General features: G+C 42.9%; 1 protein-coding gene across 1 annotated transcript in view; it reads left to right on the forward strand.

The window, feature by feature from the left end:
* Window positions 1-651: 651 nt before the first annotated feature.
* The window catches only part of LOC142677665 (uncharacterized), an 82,618-nt gene continuing 66,308 nt past the window's right edge, over window positions 652-16,961 (forward strand). Inside the window, exon 1 of the mRNA XM_075847277.1 lies at window positions 652-871. The gene's annotated coding sequence lies outside the window, so the exon portion shown is untranslated. The remainder of the gene's footprint in view (window positions 872-16,961) is intronic.

The raw sequence follows: 16,961 nt of genomic DNA on the forward strand, positions 1-16,961 counted from the left end.
TACAGGGAGATATAAGAGGAGAGAACTACAACTCCCAGCATGTCCAGACTGTTATTATGTGATATCAGAGGATATTACAGGAGGAGATATAAGAGGAGAGAACTACAACTCCCAGCATGTCCTGACTGTTATTATGTGATATCAGAGGACATTACAGGAGGAGATATAAGAGGAGAGGACTACAACTCCCAGCATGTCCAGGCTGTTATGTGATATCAGAGGACATTACAGGAGGAGGTATAAGAGGAGAGGACTACAACTCCCAGCATGTCCAGACTGTTATTATGTGATATTAAGGGACAATACAGGAGGAGATATAAGAGGAGAGAACTACAACTCCCAGCATGTCCAGGCTGTTATTATGTGATATCAGAGGACATTACAGGAGGACATATAAGAGGAGAGGACTGCAACTCCCAGCATGTCCAGGTTTCCAAATCTCACACGTGACGTTACTCCTCTATATAAACACCGCCCCTCAGGTTCTGATCACATGACGGTGACGTCATCCCATCCGCCACTTCTCTTCACGTCTGAGCTCCGCCCCTTCCAGTTCTGATCACATGATAGTGACGTAATCACAGATTCTTCATCCACCTCTTCTATTCTGCTGGGCTCCGCCCCCTCCGGTTCTGATCACATGATAGTGACGTCACCTCAGGTCCTTCAGATATAGTGATATTACAGATACACGGCAGGTCCTGGTCGGTGTATGACTGGTGGTCGCTGCTGTTCTCTCTGTTATCAGTCAGTAGAGGATTTCCCGTCATTCAGAGCGGTGTATACGGAGGGTATATATATATATATGCTGCTACATTCCGGACTTACATTATTTGCGGGAGACGTGTAATAAGAAGACGCGCGGTGTAAGGTAAGGTGACGTCACGTGGTTATTACGCAGTGATTGTGACGTAACGTGTAATGTGACGCATGTTCTCCGCTACTTGGCGCAGATTTCGACCGCGTTGAGTTTTATAAAACCCCATAAACGTTTCTCTTATTTTCACCTCCGCAGCGTTTCTGTTATGTGGCGGGTGTGAAGTGTAAAGGGTTAAATCGGGGTCTGCTCTGTGTGGAGGAGGGGGGGGGGGCTGCTCTGTGTGGTGGGGGTCTGCTCTGTGTGGTGGGGGGGTCTGCTCTGTGTGGGGGGGGGGTCTGCTCTGAGTGTGGGGGGGTCTGCTCTGTGGGGGGGGTCTGCTCTGTGTGTGGTGGGGGGTCTGCTCTGTGTGTGGTGGGGGGGTCTGCTCTGTGTGTGGTGGGGGGGTCTGCTCTGTGTGTGGTGGGGGGGTCTGCTCTGTGTGTGGTGGGGGGGTCTGCTCTGTGTGTGAGGGGGTCTGCTGTGTGGTGGTGGGGGGTCTGCTGTGTGGTGGTGGGGGGGTCTGCTGTGGCTGTGTGGTGGTGGGGGGGTCTGCTCTGTGGGGGGGGGTCTGCTCTGTGTGTGAGGGGGGGGTCTCCCCAAAGAGGATTGGTCACTGGTTTTATCTCCCCTGATATTCTAGCATTGTGGTGTTAGGCCATACTAGCCACGGGGGCGGGAGCAATATCCAGACCCCGCCCAGGAGAGAGAATATGGTCACCGCCCCCGCGGCTGCATATAAATAATGGGGCTTATATCTGCGTCACGGCTCCGTTCTTGGGTCCCGTCTGAGCTTTTTGTCTTTCAAACACCACACGTTTCCGTCTGCATCAGTGTTTATTTCAATGGTGACGGATCCGGTGCTAATGGTTTCCGTTTGTCTCGGTTGTGCAAGGGTTTTCATTTTGACGGAATGAACAGGGAGTCCATCTGTGTCGCGCAACCTTCCCTGTGTCGCGCAACCTTCCCTGTGTCGCGCAACCTTCCCTGTGTCGCGCAACCTTCCCTGTGTCGCGCAACCTTCCCTGTGTCGCGCAACCTTCCCTGTGTCGCGCAACCTTCCCTGTGTCGCACAGTGAACCTGCTCCATTGTAGATGAGAAATTATCTTGACCACATTGTGTAATGTAGACCTGTACTATTGTAAACTTCTCTCGGTCTCCTGGGGCACATGTCACACATTAGCTATATAAACTGCTGTAATTAATAATGTCAGTTCTGAACAGGAATTCAGGGCTCTGTGTACACACAATGAAGCGGTGAGTATAAAAAAAAAATCTGTCCTATGTTATTAAAGAATTATTTTTTCTTCTCTACTCATGAGGCTGCTTTCCTCCTCCTTCCCATTCACTCAGTTTCTTCTCTCTAAGTAATCCGTCTCCATCCTCACACACAGAAGTCTATGGAGAGGGGAGGGGGAAGGAGAAGGCTGTAATTGATTAATTGCCTCACTCTGAACAGTGATAGGTAGTCTTATCTGGCATAGTAGTGCTAGGAGGGTGATCTTACATGCTGTGTAGTAGCAGAGAGCTCAGCAGCTGCAGTATGTGTGTCTTTCATCAGCCTCCTCCTCCACCCTCCCCTCTCTATAGACTTCAACTTTAAAAGCAGGAAAGAGCAAAGCAGCCTAATAAGTGGAGAAAGTATCATATTTATTTAATAACATACACTACCTTTCAAAAGTTTGGAGTCCCCCACACAATTTTGTGTTTTTCCATGATAACTCACACTTATATTTATCAAATGACTAGAAAATACAGTCCAGACATTGAAAAGGTTAGAAATAATAATTTTCTCCTTCAGACTTTGCTTTCGTCGCTCCATTTGCAGCAATTCCAGCATTGCAGACCTTTGGCATTCGAGCGGTTAATTTGCTGAGGTAATCGGGAGAAATTTCACCAGAAATTTCCAGAAGCCCCTCCCACAAGTTGGATTGGCTTGATGGGCACTTCTTGCGTACCATACGGTCAAGCTCCTCCCACAACAGCTCTATCGGGGTTGAGATCTGGTGACTGCGCTGGCCACTCCATTACAGATAGAATACCAGCTGCCGGCTTCTTCCCTAAATACTTCTTGCATCATTTGGAGGTGCTTTGGGTCATTGTCCTGTTGTAGGATGAAATTGGCTCCAATCAAGCGCTGTCCACAGGGTATGACATGGCGTTGCGGAGTGATCGCCTTCCTTATTCACAATCCCTTTTACCTTGTACAAATCTCCCACTTTACCCCAGACCATCACATGACCTCCACCATGCTTGACAGATGGCGTCAGGCGCTCTTCCAGCATCTTTTCAGTTGTTCTGCGTCTCACAAATGTTCTTCTGTGTGATCCAAACACCTCAAACTTCCATTCGTCCGTCCATAACACTTTTTTCCAATCTTCCTCTGTCCAATGTCTGAGCTTTTGCCCATATTAATCTTTTCCTTTTATTAGCCAGTCTCAGATATGGCTTTTTCTTTGCCACTCTGCCCTGAAGGCCGGCATCCCGGAGTCGCCTCTTCACTGTAGACGTTGACACTGGCGTTTTGCGGGTACTATTTAATGAAGCTGCCAGTTGAGGACCTGTGAGGCGTCTATTTCTCACACTAGAGACTCTAATGTACTTGTCTTGTTGCTCAGTTGTGCAGCGGGGCCTCCCACTTCTCTTTCTACTCTGGTTAGAGCCTGTGTGTTCTGTCCTCTGAAGGGAGTAGTACACACCGTTGTAGGAATTCTTCAGTTTCTTGGCAATTTCTCGTATGGAATAGCCTTGATTTCTAAGAACAAGAATAGACTGTTGAGTTTCACATGAAAACTCTCTTTTTCTAGCCATTTTGAGAGTTTAATCGAACCCACAAATATAATGCTCCAGATTCTCAACTAGCTCAAAGGAAGGTCAGTTTTATAGCCCCTCTAAACAGCAAAACTGTTTACAGCGGTGCTAACATAATTGCACAAGGGTTTTCCAGTGTTTTCTAATCATCCATTAGCCGTGTAACACAGTCAGCAAACACAATGTACCATTAGAACACTGGAGTGATGGTTGCTGGAAATGGGCCTCTATACACCTATGTAGATATTGCATTAAACACCAGACGTTTGCAGCTAGAATAGTCATTTACCACATTAACAATGTATAGAGTGGATTTCTGATTCATTTCATGTTATCTTCATTGAAAAAACTGGGCTTTTCTTTCAAAAATAAGGAAATTTCTAAGTGACCCTAAACTTTTGAACGGTAGTTTATATTATAAAGTTCCTTATATTCACCAGTACTATCCATTCATGAAAAGTTGTTTTATAATTAGACCGCGTAAACTCCGACCAGACCGTATTTACTGATGCTGATTGATCGGCACTCGTTTGCTCCGGTCACACGGAGCTATGGCTAATAATAATCTTTATATAGCGCCAACATATTACGCAGAAGCAAAAAGGAGACCCCCTAGTGGCTGGCAGGGATAATTAAACAATGAAGAGAAATGTGCCTAGGCACAAAGTCCCAATTTCGCAGCCACCAGTCAATCAGTCGATAAATGTCAGTAAAGGCAGTTAAAATATAACTTTTATTATTGTATCAAACAGACAAACGACACTGAAGAGTTAAAATTGTGTCAAAAGACGGCCAGTATGTAACACAGAAGTCAGTGTGCATGCATCCAGTACAGCACTGGACGCAGTGAGAGAAACTGATTCGGCAGCTGCAGACTGCCGTACATAGGAACAGTTCCCCCGAATGGAGGCAATAACTGGACCGTCGGTGATGTATTAAAATGGCGATAGCCCCCCCGACATGTTTCGCTGCAGAAGCAGCGTCCTCAGGGGATAACACGGGGCTAATGAGCGCGCGTTTGAAAACCTGCTCCCTATATAGACTCGTGTGCCTGCGTCTGCATGACGTGTGACGGCAACGATTCTCCTCCAAGCCAATCAGATGGCCGCAAATGGCAAGCCCCCACGCCAAGGAGAATGGCATGACAACAGGCCAATAGAACACCGGGATCAGGCATCCAATCACCACGGAGGCTGAGCGCAAGCGCACATCAGTCAAAACGGGTGATAGTCATTCAGAAAATTCTGTATGCGGGGAGATTGACAGCAAGGGCAGCCAATAAGGAGTACAAAACGGCACCCAATCGGGATAAACAAATCCAAACACTTGGATACCGTAGAGAGCCTCAATACAGGATGACAGCAAATGCATGCATTCAATACGATATACGCGTCATGCTAGCCACAGGGAGAGCAAAATACAGTCACACAGGGCAACATGCAGAGTCAGCATACACGAGTGCATGATAATATATTTATTTTACATAATACATTTATTTTACATAGTCAAGTTCGGTGGACAAAAACAAATAGTAAGAGAGAGCAGGGATCAGAGCGAGTCGTCTGTTAGATCGATAACAACCTCAATGGTAATGTGATCGCAATTTGAGTCACGTTACGCCTTGATCTCCATGCAGGTTCAAATCAGGTGGGGGGGTGCGAGCTCGGAGAAGCAACAGATACACTGAGACGTTTCTCAAGGTAAAAATCCTTCTGACTTTATTTGCAGAGACACAGAGTTTATATAGTAAAAATATCACATGAATACGTGCAGACACACATGAATCATTTACATTCTTGTGGTTTCTTCCCTCGTGATTTATGTCTCTATGTACATAGTTCTTATCTCTTACATCTAGTTGTTAATCTGGTGTCTGGTCCTTATCTATCTTGGCTGTATGCACAGAACTCAAACATCATATAAACAGACTCCTTTGTGTCTGGTAAGTCCTTGTAGGGCCCCAATTTCTACTATCTACAGAATGTCTGCAAATCTATTCCATTACCTTTCAATAATACCCAACATATTTTCTAATACATGTTCTTCTCTTCAGCATTGCACTCATTGAGGTCCCAGATACATTATACATATATTTATTCCATAACAATCCCTCCTTTTGTGATTTTACCAACACCTAAATTCCAATGCTACTTCTATCTCCTGATAGCAAGGCTTCGATCCATTTCTTCACTTGATTCACACAGGTATGTAGGTGGGGTAATCTCACAACACTCTTTCATCATAATGTATAGGCCTCTGATTGAATGCTTCCCTTATTTTGCAAAATGTATAACAATTGAAACATGTAAGCAATATAAACAATATTATGAAACATATCAAGGGTTGGAATAACACATGCAGTATCTTAGTGGCAGTGGGGGAAAATCCTGTAAATATGTCATACCAATGATGGGCACTGGCATCTTTTATTGCTGACGATAAATTTATTACTTCCTTAGCTGCTATTGTAGCCAATACTTTCACTTTACTTAGAGTCACATTATGGGCTGCTATCAATTTCTTTACGTCTTTAGACTTTTGTAACACTTGTTTTAACTCTTCCAGTGGCAAACTAAAATTTCCATAGGGCAAAGGTTCAGGTACCCATACAGTGGACATTATTTCTTCTAAAGTAGGCAGGAACACTATAGTTTGGTTCCCCCAAGTCAAATGCGTCACATTGTATAGACATCCTGAAAATGGTCCTGTGAGATTAAACTGGCTAAGGGTCTGCTTGTTGTTAGTTATTAAACATACATGCTGTGGACCTACTTCAATATAAACCTGTAGGTTAGCTTCTGGGATTATAGTGAGTGCGCATACATTATCCTGGTGCTGCATTAGACAGGGTTCATATATCCCTGACTGTCGATTACATACATATCCATGCTCTGTTAACTGGCACAAATCTATATTCCTTGTCTTATTGTGAGAATCTATGTGTGTTCCTTTCATTTCCGGCATCCAATATTGTCCTAATAATGTCACCGGATCAGTCATTACCATTGGTATAACAATAAATTTGCATAATAGAGTAGGATTTTTCACATTAAATGCTATTAGTCTTCCTGCACACCATCTAGGTGTACACTCAGTATACTCAGGCTGTAACAATAACCACGTATCATTTCTCTCTCCTATGGGCAGAATGTCTGTCCATTGCCTAACATGACTCTTATATGTGGCTTAAAACTATCTCTTAAAATTGTTATCAAGAATACAAAATATATTCTATTTCTTATTTCGCTATTATTCATACATAATATCATCCCATCAGTTTCTTTTATTACAATCGTAGAGTTGAGCCTCTCCTTGTTGCATCTTTCATAAATCTTATTTATCATTTCATTTCTATTTTTACTGGTTGTATATTTCTGTAGATACTGTAAATCTGGTTCATAACAACAAAACAACAGCCGTCTCTTCTTGTATGCTAATGTTGGCTGTTTTGTCTATGTGAAGGTACACAGTCCCTCCATGTGGTCCTTTTCTCCAAGTCCCTTCGGTTGTAGTCACATTTGTAGTATAACATTCCAGTGATTCTGTACTGATTACGTGTACAGGAGTAGCAGTTCTGCCTTTTTGTATAAGAGCACACGCAACAACCGCCGCAACAACCGCAAAGATCTTCATTCTTCTGGCTGAAGAACCTTTTTACAATGACTGGCGTGAATCCAGCTTGCCTTTCCTTCGAGCTTCACTGAGGTGCTTGTAACGAGTAGGACTTGAAAAGGACCATCAAATCTTGGGTCTAGACTTTTCCTCACGTGTCTCTTAACGACCACCCAATCTCCCGGTTCCAGCTTATGCGTCCCTTCAACTGAATCGGGATCTGGAATGGAAGCAAAAACTTGTGCATGCACCTTGGTCAATTGTTTGTTCAGCGTTTATACATAATCTGTTAGTCTACCATACTGCATTTGGAGCACCTGTGGAAAATAACATCCTAATCTGGGAGCCGACCCAAATAAGATCTCATATGGGCTGAGACCTGTTCTTTTTGTGGGCGTATATCTTACTGAGAACAAGGCTAATGGTAGACACTCGGTCCATGGTTTCCCGGTTTCTACCATTGCTTTTTGGATTTTCAATTTGAGAGTCCCATTTAGTCTCTCAACCTTCCCACTACTTTGTGGATGGTATGGTGTATGTAGGGCTTGACTTATGCCTAGAGCTGACAACACATAGTTCATGATTTCACCCGTAAAATGAGTTCCTCTGTCGCTCTCGATCACCTCTGGAACTCCATATCTGCACACCACCTCGTTGATCAGTTTCCTTGCTGGGGCTACGGCTGTAGCTTTGGTTACTGGAAAAGCTTCTGGCCATCCTGAAAAGAGATCAATACAAACAAGCACATACTCATAGGTACCAACTTTGGGTAGTTGAATATTGTCTATCTTCAGTCTCTGGAACGGATATATAGGTCTGGGTGTGTGCTTCTGTGGTACTTTTACAGTTCTTCCAATATTATGTGTTGCACAGATCATGCATCCTTGTGTAAAACTGCTGGCCATCACACTAAACCCTGGAGCATACCACACCTTGTTTACCAAGTCCATCATTGCCGTTTTTGACTGGTGTGTCTCTCCATGTGTTATCTGGGCCATCATTGGGAACATTGTCTTAGGCAGGCACAGTTTATTCTGGCACTGCCAGAGGCCATCTTTTCGTAGCGTTGCTCCTTGGGCCGTCCACTTGTCTTTTTCTTCTTTTGTTGCTTGTCCTTGAAGTTTTTGCAGTAGTTCCGGGCTTACAGCTGGTCTTGTTTCCTCTGGATCTTTTATCTGATATACGGCTGCTAACACGGGTAGCTTCTGTGCTGCTTGCTTTGCCGCTTCGTCTGCCAGGGCATTTCCCCTTTTGTCTCTGGTGAACTCACCTTAGTGTGAGCTTTTAATGTTTACTACTGCTACTTCTGTGGGTAACATCAGGGTCTCCATCAAGTATTTTACAAAGTCTGCATTCTTTACAGGTGTACCTGCAGAGGTCAAAAACTGTCTAGCCCTCCATATGGGGCCATAATCGTGTGCAATCCCAAAAGCATATCGAGAGTCAGTGTATATATTTGCTGTCTTTCCTTCTGCATGTTGGCATGCTGCTGCCAGGGCCTTAAGCTCCGCTTCTTGTGCTGAGCGGGACGCTGGTAAGGAGGCTGCTTCTAGGACTACATCTTCGGTGGTTACTGCATATCCTGTAAAAAAAAAAAGATCCTTCTACACAATACCTTGAACCATCCACAAAGAGTATTAGGTCTGGGTTTTTGGAGTGGGGTATCTTTCATATGTGCAAAGCCCACTGTTTCCTGGGCCATAAGGGCCATACAATCATGTTCATCAGTTTCAGGCAAAAATTGTGACCATACTTTACCTACGTCTTCTCCCCCTTGCTCCAAAGGCAGTAAGGTAGCTGCGTTCAATGTAGTACAGCGGTGTAAAGTAACCTGCTCAGGAAGAAGAAGAGCACAGGTTAATCTCAAATGTCTTGCAGTTGACAAATGCTTAGGTTGTACTTGAGTTAGAATAGCAGTAATATACAAGTTTTGTTTTGCCTTCTCCCTCATCTAAATCCATAAAAACTCGTGTGAGTGACGTCACATCGCCTCCTGTGTAACTTTGCTGGAGGGGGATGGTCTCTTACACATAAACCAAAATTGTACCTGATCAGTTCCTTCACCCTTCCCCCCTTTGTGGACTCTGCGAGAGTAATGTAGCAGAGTCCAAAACTACATCTCAACATAACACTAGTTTAACCCCTTGTAATGTGCAACAGCCTGAAACAAAAATGACTTTTTCCTGACAAACATGTTATCTTTACAATGACATAACTCATGTGTGAAATCAAAAACAGAACAATTGTAGTTAGTTATTCAATAAAACAGAAAATATTATCTCTGATAACATTAATTACTGCAAACCAATAAACAGTATAACGGTGGGGGCACATACATTTTCAATACCCCCGTGTCTCACAGTATCTGTAGTCTAATACATCTGAATTATCAAAACACATGAAATCTGATCACATCATAACACATAAATATCGGAACTTTTATAACCAACAGCGCTTGCGCAAAAGACAAGAAATGTATTTCGGTTTGTAGACATTACTGATATATATATATATATATATATATATATATATATATATATATATATATATATCTCAGCAGTGCATATTGAAATCCCTTTGTCTCATCAGCCCTGCAGACTGCACCCAGTCAGCCCCCCCTCCTCCTCCTCCCAAACACAGCACACTACAGGGGAGAGGGAGGGGGGTCACACACTCACAGCTTCTCACAACTTCTCACAACTTCTCACAACTTAACACTTTCAATGCCGGCAAAACAACATACGTATCTGCAATCATTCATCACACCATTGTATAGGAATTATCTACGTTAATGTTTAACCGTACAATCTGACGGCCACCATCTCTATATTATAATTACGTGTTGTTTCATCAGTGAACTAGACTGGAACTTCTGTAAATAGAAAAAACACTACAAATGACAAAATTAACAAGGTGATTATTTCATACTGATTTGGATGGGCCGGGCGTGGCCACATCAGGGGCAGGGGGGGGGGCAGCCTCTCCCATTAGAAACAGTGCGCAGGGGGTTTCCCACCAACAATGAGGACACACTCAACATGAGGTACGGACGCCATTACCGGGCGTCTGCTGGTCCTGTTCTCTAATACATACAATATGACACAAAGTCATACAAAATATCTATATCAGCATTTAATGTTGTGTCCATTCATTTCAAGAACAAGATTACATTTCTTATCTCACTAGCAGCTGTTCTCCACCTCCCCCTTCTCTTGTCACACTAGTTGATTCTAAATTATACCATATGGGAATTTACTATAAGGTTATTTGCAACATTAAAACAACTACTACTTCTATACCTCCCTTTGCTTTAAACTTTACTTTATAAAATATGAATTTCCTCTGACAACCTCCTGCACTTTTACTTCAGTGTATTAACATTACATACATTTGTAGGCTCTTTGTTGCTTTCTAAAAGATGCTACAATCCATCTACTCCAATCTGCTTTGTCATTTGACTCTGTGTGGTTCTGGATTTACAATCCCCTAGTAAATTTACACCATTTTAACAGGTGCTTGCTCACCCATATGCCATACGACTCTATTGGCTGTTAGGGAAAGTCCCACACTACGTATCTCCTACGTACACTCTGTATACACTATCCAACTGAGCCAAATTACAACCAACTAAACAATAATCCCACAAAGGATCTGCTCATTATATCATCTATATTTTTCCCGATCTAATCTTCCCGCTTTTCCCATTCCACATGCCTTCATTAACTGATTCGTTCCTTGCGTTGCCTTTTTACCTTCTCTTTCTGCTACTACCTGTTTGGCTGTCAGTCCTTGTGGGTGCTCATCTCGTAATAGGAACACCAAGTTCCCCATAGTTATAAGTGGTCGCCTATGGGCAGACCCTAAGTTACGTAGGGGGTAATTTTCCTGATAGGTAAATTTCTTCTCACCTATTTTAGACAGTTACTTATCCCCTCGAAACTTCTTAATAGGAACACCAAGTTCCTCATCTTGTGACTGTAAGTGGTGGCCTTTTTTGGCACACCCTAAGTAATTCAAGGGGTAAGTTTCCTGATAGGCAAATTTCTTTCTTGCCTATTTTCGACAGTTACTTATCCACTTGATACTTCTTATTTTGTTACAGATTTTAGCTACTGACAGATGAATTTCTTTCTCATCTATTTTAGACAGTTCTAGTTTCCGTACTTACTCTTCTACTCTGGCCAGAGGATCTTTCCCTTTCACAGTCCTTTTATAACTTTCCTCGTCTGAGACACCACTCAAGGAGATATCCTCCACACCATAACAGTAATATGACAAATATTCCTAATCCAAATAACAAGGCAAACGTAAAATCAAGCTGTTCTTTTGACATGCCGGATTATCAGATTGCACAAAATTCTGGAATTTTGAGCTGAAAATCAGTGCATGATAATCTCCGCAAGTACCTCAATGCTGTACACACATTTTCGGCATTTTTCCGGATTATCAGATTGCACAAAATTTTCGATTTCCGGGCTTAAATTTAGCCTATCATAATCCCCGTAGTCACCTGAAGCATGTACACATGTTTCTGGTAATTTGCCGGATTATCGGAAGTTTTTTTCCAAAAACAATTTCCTTATTCTAAAATGCATTTGTGACACAAAACTGGGTTTCTACAACATTCATACAAATACTGCCATGGAGATCAGGCACTTTATCCTGAGGGTAGGATTACATATAGACTTGACCAGATTTTTACACTAAAAATACCCTCATGTGGCCCCTCTATTCCTCAGGAGTACTACCGGGAAGGTGACCTACCAGACAGGAAGGTGCAGAGCAGAGTTTGTAAGAATTAAGTCTTCTTACCTTGCTGCAGCAGTGGTCTGCCCGTTCCTTAGTCTGGAGAGTCGCCACTCTAGTCCCGGGAGATCCCCTAGGTGGGGTGCCGTCCTTCTGGTCAAGTCCCTGGTTCGGGCGCCAATTTCTGTGATCGCAATTTGAGTCACGTTACGCCTTGATCTCCATGCAGGTTCAAATCAGGTGGGGGGGTGCGAGCTCGGAGAAGCAACAGATACACTGAGACGTTTCTCAAGGTAAAAATCCTTCTGACTTTATTTGCAGAGACACAGAGTTTATATAGTAAAAATATCACATGAATACGTGCAGACACACATGAATCATTTACATTCTTGTGGTTTCTTCCCTCGTGATTTATGTCTCTATGTACATAGTTCTTATCTCTTACATCTAGTTGTTAATCTGGTGTCTGGTCCTTATCTATCTTGGCTGTATGCACAGAACTCAAACATCATATAAACAGACTCCTTTGTGTCTGGTAAGTCCTTGTAGGGCCCCAATTTCTACTATCTACAGAATGTCTGCAAATCTATTCCATTACCTTTCAATAATACCCAACATATTTTCTAATACATGTTCTTCTCTTCAGCATTGCACTCATTGAGGTCCCAGATACATTATACATATATTTATTCCATAACAGTAATATACATGCTCACCAAGCATTAATAAGGTATAACTAAGTATACATCAAGACTGCATATGTGGTGATCAGTGTGTCACATAACTGTCAGAACGACAGAAGTATCACAAGGGAAAATATGTTCAGCAGAGAAGATTAATTCAGCAATAAAGGTTTATGATAACAAGAGAAGAGGGTACAGTGCCACCTACAAAAAAGCCATGAAGGTGAACCCCTCATTTAGGCCATTAGGACTCAAAGAGCTGAGCCTATGTATCCATCGTGCCTCCTCCTGCAGTAGTCTCCTATCCAAGTTGCCGGCCCTAGGTCCAAGTTTTAATTGCGTAATGCCCCAAAATTGAAGGACCTTGGAGTCGCTCCCATGAAAAGATCTCACATGTCTAGAAATGGAAGTATCCTCTTTCATATTGATACTACTGACATGTCTGGAGATTCGTCTCCCGAGTTGCTGAGTGGTCTTGCCAACATACAGTTTGGGGCAAGGGCATCTGGCGACATATACAACACCAGTGGTTTGACAGTTAATAAAGTGTCTGATGGTAAATTGACAACCGTTTAGGGGGTTGGTAAAACACTTGATCTTGGGCATATATGTGCAGAAGGAGCACCTGCCACAGGGGAAGGAGCCCACCGCAGGAGCTGAGAGCCATGTATCGCGAGGGATGAGTGGTCTAGAATAATGACTCCGCGTAAGAAATTCATGGAGGTTCCTACCGCGTCGAAAGGTCACATTCGGAATGTCAGAAATGGCGTCCGCTAAGTCAGGGTCAGACCGCAGAATAGCCCAATGCTTCTTGAAAATCTTAGAGATCTGAGTGGAACAAGTGTCAAAATTGCCAATACACCTAATATTGGAACCTCCAGATCTTTCCTCAACATTAGTTTTTCTGCCATAGAGCAGTTCCTCTCTGGGAGTGGCCTTAGCTCTGGCATAAGCTCGGTGTAGTATTTTTTTGGGGTAGCCTCTTGCCGAAAATTTATGGAAGAGGGTGTCACATTCTAATTTGAAAGTGTGTTCATCGGAGCAGTTCCTTCTGGCCCTAAGGTACTGACCGATAGGTATCCCCCTCTTGAGTGCTGGTGGATGAAAGCTACCATATTGTAAAAAACTGTTGGTAGCAGTCTTTTTTCTGAAGACATTAGTGTGGACACTGCCACCAGAATCCAGAGAAATCTGAAGATCAAGAAAATCAATAGTGTTTTTATGTATGTGGTGAGTGAATTTCATGCCAATGTCATTGTGATTAAGTATATCCATGAAATCATGAAAAAGTGTAGTGTCACCATCCCAGAAGATCAGTATATCATCAATATACCTCCCCCAGAATAGTATGTGACACGTGAAAAAAAGTAAGTCTTCATTAAAAATTAAAGTATCCTCCCACCACCCTAGAAATAAATTTGCATAAGTGGGTGCACAAACTGTGCCCATTGCTGTGCCTTTTACCTGGTGGTAAAATTTACCATCAAATAAAAAATAATTGTGAGTTAATAGAAATTTAAGAAGTGAAAGTATCAAAGTGTTGTGTGCCTGAAATTGTGTTCCCTTAGTGTTCAGAAAATACTGTACCGCCTGTAAACCCAAATCATGTTTAATGTTCGTGTAAAGTGATTCTACGTCAACAGTGGCGATTAAGGTAGTGTCAGTGACATTGATCCCCTGGATTCTGGTGAGGGTGTCCTTCAGAAAAGAAGGTAAGGCTTTAACAAAGGGTGCCAACATTTCATCGACATATGTGCTGATGCCCTGTGTCAGATTGTCGTTTCCAGAGACAATGGGTCTCCCAGGAACTGGTCTTGTATCCTTGTGAATCTTAGGAAGTGCATAGAAGGTTGAAATAGTCGGAGTGGAATTGTACAGGAATTTAAATTCGTCTGGAGTAATAAGTTGTCTAGATTTAGCATCATCCAATAGAGAGCAAAGCTCTGATGTAAAGAGATTCGTAGGGTTCCTTTCCAGGATGACACATGTGGATCTGTCATCAAGTAGTTTGTGGACCATGGATGTATAGTAAGCACGATCCATGACGACGATGTTGCCACCCTTGTCTGAGGATTTTATAATAATTTCATCATTATTGCACAGTGTGTCTAGTGCATCCTGTTCCATTTTATTCAAATTATGATTGGTGCCATGTTTATTGGCTTTAAGTTTCCCCAATTCGGAGCTCACCAGTTTGACAAAGACGTCGATATGTGCGTATTGTGCAAAGGGAGGGGTCATCTTTGATCGAGGTCTTAGAGACGAAAAAGGGCCGGTGGCTGAACTGATACGGTGTTCATTTTCATCAGACAAATCCTCAAGGGCCTGTAAGGTCCTGCGTTCACTAAAGTCCATTTGATATTCATCACTGGTCTTGGTCTTAAAATATTTGTGCAATGCCAGCTTCCTGGCAAAAAGATGAATATCCTTAACCCAGGAGAACTCGTCAAAGGCAAATGTAGGAGTATAAGAGAGACCCCTCCGTAGAAGCGACTCTTGATGGAGACTTAACTGTACAGAGGAAAGATTGTAAATCATCTAGGGTGTCACTAACAGATGTTATTTCGGTTGGTTCCATGGAGTGTGGTGTGTCCCTAAAAAAGGAAAAGCATTCAGGGGGCCACTCATCAGAGAGCTGGTGGACGATGTAGATATAGGGTTTCTCCCCAGAACAGACGTCTACACTGGAAATTGTCCCCATGATATTTGGGGTTGATGGAATATTTGTGGTCATAGTCGTGAAGGAGGGACGAGCCAGAGTGGAGACTGATGGTGTAAAGGAGGAAGAAGAAATTGGATGTTGTCCGCTGCGAGGAGAACATGGTGCAGTGAATCTCTGAGACGCGGCAGGTGCTCTCTTCGACGGATTATATTTATTGCCTCTAGTTTTGCGTTTTGCTCCCAACCTGTTGTCATCAGAAGATGGTCTTGAATCGTCTGTTCCGGATACGTCAGACTCTGAAATATCCCCTGGTCTATATGTGCGGTTAGGGAATGAAGCAGCTGGAGTGCGAGAGCGATAGGTATACACCTGCCCCGTGTCAAAATCCCTGCGATCACGTATATATTTGCGGTGTTTTCTTTCCTTTATCTCTTTTTGTAGATATTCTATATTTTTTTGTAATTTAAACTCACACTCTGCGAATTCAGGAGTAGAACTGAATGTACGTATTTCTACAATTTCTTTCTCCAATTGTGTACCTATCTTGCTAAAGTCTCTTTTTTCAAACTCCAGCAAGTAATGTAACATACGGGATGAACAGTCACTCAAAATCTGCTCCCATCCCTTCCTAAAGGTGTCATCATTACGGTATGAGTTTGGAATAATATTTATACGCAGTCCCCTATAAATGATTTTCTGCTGGATGTATGTTTCCAGCAGAAAATCATTTATAGGGGACTGCGTATAAATATTATTCCAAACTCATACCGTAATGATGACACCTTTAGGAAGGGATGGGAGCAGATTTTGAGTGACTGTTCATCCCGTATGTTACATTACTTGCTGGAGTTTGAAAAAAGAGACTTTAGCAAGATAGGTACACAATTGGAGAAAGAAATTGTAGAAATACGTACATTCAGTTCTACTCCTGAATTCGCAGAGTGTGAGTTTAAATTACAAAAAAATATAGAATATCTACAAAAAGAGATAAAGGAAAGAAAACACCGCAAATATATACGTGATCGCAGGGATTTTGACACGGGGCAGGTGTATACCTATCGCTCTCGCACTCCAGCTGCTTCATTCCCTAACCGCACATATAGACCAGGGGATATTTCAGAGTCTGACGTATCCGGAACAGACGATTCAAGACCATCTTCTGATGACAACAGGTTGGGAGCAAAACGCAAAACTAGAGGCAATAAATATAATCCGTCGAAGAGAGCACCTGCCGCGTCTCAGAGATTCACTGCACCATGTTCTCCTCGCAGCGGACAACATCCAATTTCTTCTTCCTCCTTTACACCATCAGTCTCCACTCTGGCTCGTCCCTCCTTCACGACTATGACCACAAATATTCCATCAACCCCAAATATCATGGGGACAATTTCCAGTGTAGACGTCTGTTCTGGGGAGAAACCCTATATCTACATCGTCCACCAGCTCTCTGATGAGTGGCCCCCTGAATGCTTTTCCTTTTTTAGGGACACACCACACTCCATGGAACCAACCGAAATAACATCTGTTAGTGACACCCTAGATGATTTACAATCTTTCCTCTGTACAGTTAAGTCTCCATCAAGAGTCGCT

The sequence above is a fragment of the Rhinoderma darwinii genome (assembly GCF_050947455.1).
Source record: "Rhinoderma darwinii isolate aRhiDar2 chromosome 2 unlocalized genomic scaffold, aRhiDar2.hap1 SUPER_2_unloc_44, whole genome shotgun sequence".
In the NCBI taxonomy this organism is placed as follows: Eukaryota; Metazoa; Chordata; class Amphibia; order Anura; family Rhinodermatidae; genus Rhinoderma; species Rhinoderma darwinii.